General features: G+C 39.5%; 1 long non-coding RNA gene across 1 annotated transcript; it reads left to right on the top strand.

The window, feature by feature from the left end:
* Window positions 1-1,540: 1,540 nt before the first annotated feature.
* LOC309964539 lies at window positions 1,541-3,671 on the top strand. The gene is made up of 3 exons (XR_014326355.1): window positions 1,541-1,738; window positions 2,215-2,402; window positions 3,389-3,671. It is a non-coding gene; the product is annotated as an uncharacterized lncRNA (long non-coding RNA).
* Window positions 3,672-10,980: the final 7,309 nt, after the last annotated feature.

Here is a 10,980-nt window from a genome sequence, read left to right as displayed (position 1 = left end):
TTATGTATAGTGGTGCTCCGATGTTGGGTGCATATATATTTATAATTGTTATATCTTCTTCTTGGATTGATCCCATGATCATTATGTAGTGTCCTTCCTTGTCTCTTGTAACATTCTTTATTTTAAAGTCTATTTTATCTGATATGAGTATTGCTACTCCAGCTTTCTTTTCATTTCCATTTGCATGGAATATCTTTTTCCATCCCCTCACTTTCAGTCTGTATGTGTCCCTAGGTCTGAAGTGGGTCTCTTGTAGACAGCATATATATGGGTCTTGATTTTGTATCCATTCAGCAAGCCTGTGTCTTTTGGTTGGAGCATTTAATCCATTCACGTTTAAGGTAATTATCAATATGTATGTTCCTATGACCATTTTCTTAATTGTTTTGGGTTTCTTTTTGTAGGTCCTTTTCTTGCTTGTGTTTCCCAGTTAGAGAAGTTCCTGTAGCAATTGTTGTAAAGGTGGTTTGGTGGTGCTGAATTCTCTTAGCTTTTGCTTGTCTGTAAAGCATTTGATTTCTCCATCGAATCTGAATGAGATCCTTGCCAGGTAGAGTAATCTTGGTTGTAGGTTCTTCCCTTTCATCACTCTAAGTATATCATGCCACTCCCTCTGACTTGTAGAGTTTCTGCTGAGAAATCAGCTGTTAACCTTATGGGCGTTCCCTTGTATGTTATTTGTTGTTTTGCTTTCAGTAATTTTTCTTTGCCTTTAATTTTTGCCTGTTTGATTACTATGTGTCTTGGCGTGTTTCTCCTTGGGTTTATCCTGTTTATCTCTGTGCGCCCTGGACTTGGGTGGCTATTTCCTTTCCCGTGTTAGGGAAGTTTTCGACTATAATCTCTTCAAATATTTTCTTGGGTCCTTTTTCTCTCTCTTCTCCTTCTGGGACCCCTATAATGCGAATGTTGTTGCGTTTAATGTTGTCCCAGAGGTCTCTTAGGTTTTCTTCATTTGTTTTCATTCTTTTTTCTTTATTCTGTTCCGCAGCAGTGAATTCCACCATTCTGTCTTCCAGGTCACTTATCCGTTCTTCTGCCTCAGTTATTCTGCTATTGATTCCTTCTAGTGTAGTTTTCATTTCAGTTATTGTATTGTTCATCTTTGTTTGTTTGTTCTTTAATTCTTCTAGGTCTTTGTTAAACATTTCTTGCATCTTCTCGATCTTTGCCTCCATTCTTTTTCCAAGGTTCTGGATCATCTTCACTATCATTCTTCTGAATTCTTTTTCTGGAAGGTTGCCTATGTCCACTTCACTTAGTTGTTTTTCTAGGGTTTTATCTTGTTCCTTCGTCTGGTACATAGCCCTCTGCCTTTTCATCTTGTCTATCTTTCTGTGAATGTGGTTTTTGTTTCACAGGCTGCAGGACTGTAGTTCTTCTTGCTTCTGCTGTCTGCCCTCTGGTGGATGAGGCTATCTAAGAGGCTTGTGCAAGTTTCCTGATGGGAGGGACTGGTGGTGGGTAGAGCTCACTGTTGCTGTCTTGAGCAGAGCTCAGTAAAACTTTAATCCACTTGACTGCTGATGGCTGGGGCTGGGTTCCCTCCCTGTTGGTTGTTTGGCTTGAGGCGACCCAACACTGGAGCCTAACGGGGCTCCTTGGTGTGGCTAATGGTGGACTCTGGGAGGGCTCACACCAAGGAGTACTTTCCAGAACTTCTGCTGCCAGTGTCCTTGTCTTCACAGTGAGCCACAGCCACCCCCCACCTCTTCAGGAGACCCTCCAACACTAGCAGGTAAGTCTGGTTCAGTCTCCCCTGGGGTCACTGCTCCTTCCCCTGGGTCCCGATGCGCACACTACTTTGTGTGTGCCCTCCAAGAGTGGAGTCTCTGTTTCCCCTAGTCCTGTCAGAGCCCTGCAATCAAATCCCATTAGCCTTCAAAGTCTGATTCTCTAGGAATTCCTCCTCTTGTTCCTGGACCCCCAGGTTGGGAAGCCTGACGTGGGGCTCAGAACCTTCACTCCCGTGGGTGGACTTCTGTGGTATAAGTGTTCTCCAGTCTGTGAGTCACCCACCCAGCAGTTATGGGATTTGATTTTCTGTGATTTCCATCTCATTGTGGCTTCTCCTTTGTCTTTGGAGGTGGGTTATCTTTTTTGGTGATTTCCAGTGTCTTCCTGTCAATGACTGTTCAGCAGTGAGTTGTGATCCTGGTGTTCTCGCAAGAGGGAGTGAGAGCACGTCCTTCTACTCAGCCATCTTGTTTCCAGGAATCCTGTCATTGAAATTCTTGCAAGGAGTCTGGTCGGAGCTGGTGCTGGTCCCCGTGCATGACCTCAGTCCAGCCAGCGGCCAGCGAGAGAGAAACACACCGCGGTTCCCAGGGCGGCCTCTGCTGAACGTCTGCAGCCTTTCCCGGAATTGCTCCTCCTGCTCAGCCTAGTGTACAAGGAATGAGGTGAGCGGGGCTGCAGGAGAGACTGTCCATACAAACAGCTTCTCTGTGTCTCTATGATCTGGGGTTTTGCTAATGCAAAAGCCTCCTGCCTGCAGGAAGGGAGTTCTGTAAACTGGCAGGTGGGACCCTGCTACCATGGAGGAAAGGATTTTATTCCATCTTTGGTTAGGTCCAAGGTTGCCGAGGGGCTTGGTAATACACCTGGCTTAATAATAGTGTTTTAAAATATGTCATCACTTCATTGTATGAGGCAGATATGATTGGCCTCACTTTACAGAGGAAAAGAGAGAAAGCTGGGGTCCAGAGATGCTTGCTTGTGAGTTCCTTGTGGATTTCAGACTAGAATCCAAGTCTCCTGACTCTTGGGCCAGTCCTCGTTCCAATATGGGATCTTAAACATGGCTATAAGAGATGTAAAAATTCTTCTTCGAGGCTTGGATAAAGGTTTCAGACATGGGTTTTCACCTAAGTGCAGAGTCGATTCTAGTCTGATATTTTAAAGGCTTTGAAATGATCCATAGTTTATGAGTCTCCTTTCCCTGTGTTCTAAGTAGTAGATAAACGTTTTGACCTTGCTTACCTCAAATACAAGATCAAAACAAAAGATTATGTGTGTTGATGCTTTGGGAGATGAGGAAATCCACACATATATAGGCAGAGAGGTTCAGTAATTAATCAAATCTTCAGAGCTCACAAGTTCACAGTATTGACCATTCACAACTTAGCCATAAACTCAGACATTTGAAAAGGCTCCTGAAAATGGGAATATACTTTTTCAAAAAGTTACAGCCCCCAAGCAATGTGCTTTACTGCCTAGAACAAGTCACAGTCTGTGGATTACCACAAGGAGCCCCAGTAAATATTTACAGATGGAATTTAATGAATGAAGGTACAAACCCTCTGGGTCTCCTGCTGGGGTTCATGAAATCTTATTAAACACACTTTTTTAGCAAGCTTGGTTATTTGCTTTTTTTTCCATCCCGCAGCAGATTAACTATAAGCGAATTGGAAAAGAAAGAGGAGCTGTTGTGAACAGTGAAAATGTCAATAGAAGGCTTGACAGCTTGAGAATAGAAGAGGAAAAATAAAAGCAAAGCAGACAAAGAAACTTAGCTCCTCTACAATATAGCACTGGGTTGCTGAACCAACAAAAAGCTAGCTAAGTTTAAGATCATCAGAGATGTGCACAGACTATTTTAGATTGACCTTCACCTATAATAATTTGCTTTAAACTGTTTTTGCAAACCCCCTTTGAAGAGGGGGTTAAGCATCAGTAATCATTTATTAGAAAGGCCTCTTTTGGGCTTCCCTGGTGGCGCAGTGGTTGAGAGTCCGTCTGCCGATGCAGGGGACGCGGGTTCGTGTCCCGGTCTGGGAAGATCCCACATGCCGCTGAGTGGCTGGGCCCGTGAGCCATGACCGCTGAGCCTGCGCCTCCAGAGCCTGTGCTCCGCAGAGGCCGCAACAGTGAGAGGCCCGCGTACCGCAAAAAAGAAAAGAAAAGAAAAGAAAGGCCTCTTTCTATGAGAAGATACAGATGAGTTTACTCTGAGCATTTAACTGGGCTTCCCTGAAGGGTATGTGTACCCTTCATGACCTAGAAGACGTGAATATAATCTCTCTGGCATACTTTACACCTTATGGTTCTTTTGTATTCTAGATAGTCTGGGGAGTTTGAAGTCAGGGGTAATGCAAAAACAAACAAACAAACAAACAAAACCCTCCCCAAAACCCTCCTTTTCATCTTATCTCTGTAAGTCCATTATGGTGCAGCTGTCAGAAAGCGCTTACCCCGGAGATTTCCTTTATCACCAGCTCTTACAGTGAATGAAGTGGGTCGGCCATGATCTATTCTGGCTTCAAGATCTGGTCTTACATCTATTTCCCCTTTTGTGACAAAATACAAAAAAACAAACTAGCAAACAAAAACAACAAAATAAAGGAACATACATTAACATACACACACAGACACACACACACACATATATATATGACACACACACACACACACACACACACGCATATATATGATAATGGTTGTTAGCAAGGAATGATGAGCAGATTGCAGAAAGCAAAAGCTAGAAAAGGCTCTGTTTCCATGCTGAGCTTTCCTGATTCCTAAGTCCACAACCTGCATGAATTGTTCAGTCACTATCCACTTGGGATCAACGAAGAGGTAAATTCAATGTGCTGGCTCTAATCTTTCCCATGAATGAATGGATAAATGACACTCAAGTGGCTCACTGGGGGCCATAATAGATTTATTGTGCTAAGCCATAAGGGTTTCCTGGAGAGTAAAGCACAAGAAGCAACGGTTAATAATGTCAACAATGGACACAATGATGTAATAGTAATGTCAACAGAGGAAATAATAATGGCAACGATAGATAAGAATTGCCTTTTGTTGGACATCTGGTGTTTGTCTGCAGTACTCTGAACACTTTACTTGCACTCTTGCAATTAATCCTCACAAGAACATGTTGAGAAAGAAGTCATTAACTGCACATTAGTGATCAGGAAACTGAGGTTCAAGGAAGTTAACTCAAAGCCCCAACTCACATAGCTAGTAAGTGACAGGGCTAGACTTGAACCCTAGCTTTACCTGTCTTCAAAATTCAGTCCTCCATCTCTCCCTCCTCCTCCCCCGTCTCTCTTCCTCCTCTGCCTTCTTCTCCATCTTCTTCTACTCTAACTCCATAGATAGCTAACTCTATGGATATCCTCTTTGATCCATTACTTCCAGTAGCTTTTTCAGGAGTAAAATGATTCCAATAGCAACATAAGTCTCTGAGCATCTACGTATTACAAGGCAACATGGCATAAAAACTCACAGTTTACAGAAATAATGGAGGAAAAGAGCACATATGTATTAAGTGCCTATGATGAATTTTATTCATCAGGCCTTTTAAATTTTATTATATTACCTCTTAATTTTCTCAACTATAATGTGTATTTTATCCCAATTTTACAAGCTAAGGGACTGAGGCCAAGAAATTTTAAAGAAGAAGCTTATCTAGAATCATACATTCAGTAGAAACTCTGACTTGACTAAATATTCACCAATCCAGGCAAGGTGTCTGGCTGGACCGAGATATGTACAGCCACAATCAGCGCTCTGAACTTCCAGCACATCAGGGCTTGGAAAGCCCCTGTGCTCAGGTACATGCCCGGACATTCTTGTACAGCACGTGGAGGGCACTTTGATGACAGCTATCAAATAGGTAAAGGAGCGCATTTGTTGACAAAACAGTTATATTTCTGTAAATAATAGGACAGGTGCTAAAAATGCACTATATAGTGATGTTTATTGTGTGTGCTTATAAAAATAATAGTGAAGAAGTAGTAGTGGAAAATAAAAATGTAAATATAATAAATAAATAAATATTATAAATATTTATTTATAATATTTATATATATAATTATATAATATATAATAAATAAATATTATTTATTATAATAAATAAAATATTAAATTATAATATATAATATATTATATATTAAATATATATTTATATATTAATATATTAAATTATATATTATTATATATTAATAATATATAATTATATTATATTATATTAATATATTAAATTATAATATATATATAATATATTATATATTATATATAATATATAATATATTAAATTATAATTTATATAATTATAATTATAATTAATTATATATAATTAATTATATAAATAATATATATAATTAATTATATAATTAATTATATAATTATATTTATTTTTTTATATATTTTTATATATAACATATAATTATATTTATATAATTATATAATTATAATTAATATATTTAATTATTTTATATATATTTTATATATATTATATTTTATATAATATATTTAATTATTAATTAATAATATAATTATATAATTATAATTACATTATATTATATAATTATATTATAATTATTATTTATATAATATATATATTATATATAATATATATATTAAATTATAATAAATAAAATAATATATATAATATATAAAATATATAATAAATAAAAATATAATATAATAAATAAATAAATAAATCATTAGTAAAATATTGTCATTGCCATATAATGGAACAAAATGCAGCTACTAAAATGATGAATTACACTGACATTTATTGACATAAAAAGATGTCTAAGATACAGTCCGGTTAAAAAGCACTTCAAAAAAGATGTATCAGATGATGAATAAATCCGTATTTCTGAAATAGAGACCCCACTCCCACCCTCAACATACACACATCATGGAACAAATGTATATAAACTCTGCAATTTTAACTGTGGTTGGCTTTAGACAGCGGAATAAAGGATAATCTTAATTTACTTCAAATTTTCCAGAATTTTCTTAATTTCATTTTGCAATAATAACTAGCATTTGTTGAGTGTTCTAACTTAATTACATTTTTTTCATTATCAAAATAATCCGACTTTATAGATATGCAATTTGAAGCTTAGAGAGGCTCGTAATTTGCCTAAGGAGTGGCAGAGCTGAGATTTAAGTAGATTTTCTGCTTCCACAAACCTATGCTCCTCAGTATTATTCTACACTACAATAAATGTATAACAATTTTGACATAAAGATGCAATTTAATTATAACAATAAAATAATTTAGAATTCTTGCTGTCCAGAAAATGGACGATTATCCCTGCATTCTGCACAGCATATTAAATTGTGTTTCAACTGTTTCATCATGTTAGGGCTCAGCCGTTCTTTATTTTCAGATCCCTCCCTTTCTTCATTTCTAATACATACTTAAAATAAATATTGCCTCATGTTTCCTTAACTCCTGAGAGAGACTGTTTCACAAGAACTATTTAGTCTCCAAGATGCCACGGAACCTTTAAGAAGAACATGTGGTTTTATGGTGGTGTGGTTGGTTATTCTTCGTAAAGGAATTCCTAGATTGCCAGGTGTCAAAACTCAAGGGGTTTAATCAGAAGTTACCCTCAAAGCCACAGCCTTCAAGTGCATTTGGTGCTTTATAAGATACAGAGCTGCTCCTCTCAGACCCCACAGCCCTGTGGGATGCCCTACTGTGGTACTTAATGGCTGATAAAACCACTTGTCTTCTGTTTAAAGGTCTCATTAGACTGAAGTCTGGGTCTGACTTATTAGACTGCTGCATCCTCAGAACCTAAACACTCACCTGCATAAGTCTGCTTGTTCACAGGGTCAGAATGCCCTCAAAACTCCCCCCAAGCCTCCTTAAATTTAGTTCCAAAATGTCAGTGATTGGTTTCTGCATTCTGTAGAGAAAGATGAAATCTATGGCTTAGCAGAGGCTCTTGGGTGAGGCTTTGTTGCCTTAGAGATGTCATTTCTCACTTCCTGTGCCAGGGAAAGTGTAGAACCAAAGTGGTAATATGAAAGGTTTGTGCTCAGCCTAGACTAAGTTTCTCAAACAAACGTTGTGCATTGTAAGCAGGGTATCTCTCTTGGGGATCATGATGTTAATTAATTTTATTTTTTCACTCTTTTGATGGGGTTATGAGACTGCAGGCTGAGGCCTTATGTTCATAAAGAGGCAACTTAAGAAGAGAACTGTTTTTCATGGCATCACAAGAGAGGGATTAAATCATCTGCTAGGGAGAAAGATGACCACAGGGGATGCCCTGTAAAGAGAAATGCTGTGCACTTGAGGAGAGAAACGTTTGGTAGTCAGCTCTGGATTTCCTTTTTCTGCATTGTCATTCCCTTCAGCCATCCTCAGGCTTTAGCAAAGTCTGATGAAGTTGAGCGCATCTCAGTTGGGCTTAAAGAAATAAAGTGAGATGGTTCTTTCCATGCAAGGGTAGAAAGAGTGAACTGTAGCAGAGAGAAAAGGTGGCAGAATGGAGGAGAAGTTGAGGGTACTGACCTAGAGTGAGAGACATGGCCCAACTAAGATAAATTTGTGGAACATATAACCACTTCCTAAGGATTCTCAGAAACACTTGAGAAACAGGCAAGTCTTCCTGTGTACACCATTGGGGCCTGGATGATGTCATTTGGATATGAAAGAGAAAGCTGCCCTGAGAATGGAGAGCTTGGGGACACTTGGTTTATTCTTGGTTTAGGAAATTTAAGTTTCCCATAAGATGAAGAGAACAGGGAAGATACTTGTCAAACATCTAATAACCACCAGTAACTGAATCTGTTATTATTCCCGAATCACTGCAGCTTTACAACAATGATTTGATTTTTTTATTCCCAAACATATGATATAAGGTAAATGCTTCATACAGCTTAAATGTCTTTGAGAAAACAGATTTTTTTTCTGAATCCGGATCTCCTGACAACTTCGTCAAAGCACAATGGAGCTCCAGCTTGGAAAAATCAAAATCATGGTCAGAGAAAGGTCCTTGCAGGCCAGGCCTGGTTCTTGCACTGATTATAAAAATGACTAAACAATTTTCATACAATTCTAAGAACAAATCGCCAACATCCCGAGGAGACATTTCAACACATCATCAGCTTGGAAGCTAATACCGGAAATGTCAACTGGGAAAAAGTATTAGACACATCTGATGGGCCAGCCATAGGCACACGTCTCTTAGCCTGATTTGGGTAAACCCAGGACCTGGAGGGTCAGGGGCAAATGAACAAGCCCACTCAGAATCTTTTTCCCCCTGAACATATGTGGTTACTGCTGTGCAAACTACCCCCCACATTCTGTCAAGAAGTTTTCTGTGACAAAGGCAAGGATCTGAATGGGAAAAGGAGGTAATTGATGGTCCATCTGATAGGATTTCCAGAGCAGAAGTTGAGGCCTCTGAGTACAGACTCTGTTTCCCTGACATCCTCTGTCACCCCGCTTTTGACTGAGAAAGGGATTAAATCATCTGCTAGGGAGAAAGATGACCATAAGGGATGCCCTGTAAAGAGAAATGCTGTGCACCAGGGAAAGCCATTTGCCTTCCCGGCATGTCTGCAAAACATCACCATCTCTGGGTGCCCAGCTCTCAAGTGTACTGCCCATGAGTATGTGATCTGAACTGGTGTCTCCAATGTCCTAAACAACTAAGGGAGAGCACGGATCAAAGTCTTTAGGAAAAGAGGCCAGACCAGGGCTGAGGGGAAGTTTTTCCAGGAGGGAAAGGTAATCATTTCTCAAGACTTAATCTGATTGAGCCAATTAATATCATTTGCGTCTTGCATGACTTCTGTTGGTGGGGCTAGGCCAACTGGATATTTTGTTAGGTTTTAGTGTTTACTTCTTCTAAATAAGACCATGACTATTCATATGACTGTTATGTATAAACTAAACAGAAGTGACTTTTAATGTGTATAATGACTAATCTCAGTTTTTAAGTAAAACACACGGAAAGATACATATTAAAGTTGAAACTTTAAACTCATTTGAACATTTGGAGTTTTGCTTTGCTTAGAAGGACAGAAATGTTCATTTTTTATTGTTAGTACTCTCATTCGACACCCAAACAAATGAAGATTAGATGAGCCAAGGGCTTGAAATGGGGCGAAGCTGGGAGCTTTACAGCTTTACCTGAGGTAGAGGCAGTGTTTTGCAGTGAGAAGGAGTATTGGTAGCAAGTAGTCAGACGGATTTGGCCAGTGTGCTGGATGTGGAGATACAGTGGCCAGAAAAACATGCCTTTTGTCCTCAGTGTTGTCAGTCTCATTGTGCAGACCTCTTAGAAGCAGAAATTTATAGTAAAGTAATACGAGATGGTAAAGCTGGAAGGGGAGAAGAATGAGGTGCTGGAGGCGCCTTACGAAGACCACCCTTTCCATCTGGGGGCAAAGTGATAGGCCAAGGAACACGGACTACGACAACAGACTGTGAAGACAGGAAGAGCATTGTATGAACCTTAAGTAGGTATTTAAGTGTGGCCGGGACACAGGGTACATGAGTGTAGGTGAGTTGTAGTATGGTTGCCATGGAGGGGTAAAGCTCAAGACAGAGTCAAGAGATTCTGGAAGGCCTTGGGCTCTAATGAATTTGGACTTTATTCTAGGGCAATGGAGGGCCATCAGTGACGCAATGAGATTTATTTCTTTGTGCATCCGTTCATTAAATATTCACCATCTAATACTTTTTATTTAATAAACATTTTTGAGCACAGAGAGGCACAAACACAAAAATAAACAACAAACCCAAAAACCAGATGAAATATCCTGCCTTGAAGGAGGAGGTGGCAGTTTTAGACATAGCGGGCAGGGAAAGCGTCACTGAGAAGGTGGCACTTGGGCAAAGAGATGAAGGAGGATATCCAGGAGAAAAATGTTCTAGGTGAAGGGAAAAGCCAGGGCAAAGCTCTGGAGGCAAGAGAATGCCTGGTGTGTTTGAGAAACACCAAGCCAGCCCACTGGGCTGGAGTGTAGAAGTCAGAGATGGTGGACTTTCAGCTTCTGTGCTGAGTCAGGAGGGAGGCTCCCGGATTGTTCTGAGCAGAGACAGGAAGCGCCTGGCCTTCTGGCTGAAAAGGGGGGTTGCAAATGGGGCTGAAAATGGGTCAAGGGCAGAAGCAGAGAAACAAGTTACGAGGCTAGTATAGTAACCTAGGAAGAAAAAACGGCAGACACTTGGACTGCTGTGGAGCAGTGGGTATGGTCAGAAACCCGACAAGG

This window comes from Leucopleurus acutus (assembly GCF_964270905.1).
Source record: "Leucopleurus acutus genome assembly, chromosome: 7".
Taxonomy (NCBI): Eukaryota; Metazoa; Chordata; class Mammalia; order Artiodactyla; family Delphinidae; genus Leucopleurus; species Leucopleurus acutus.
The sequence above is the reverse complement of the archived record's forward strand: the minus strand, read 5'-3'. Positions and strand labels throughout refer to the sequence as shown.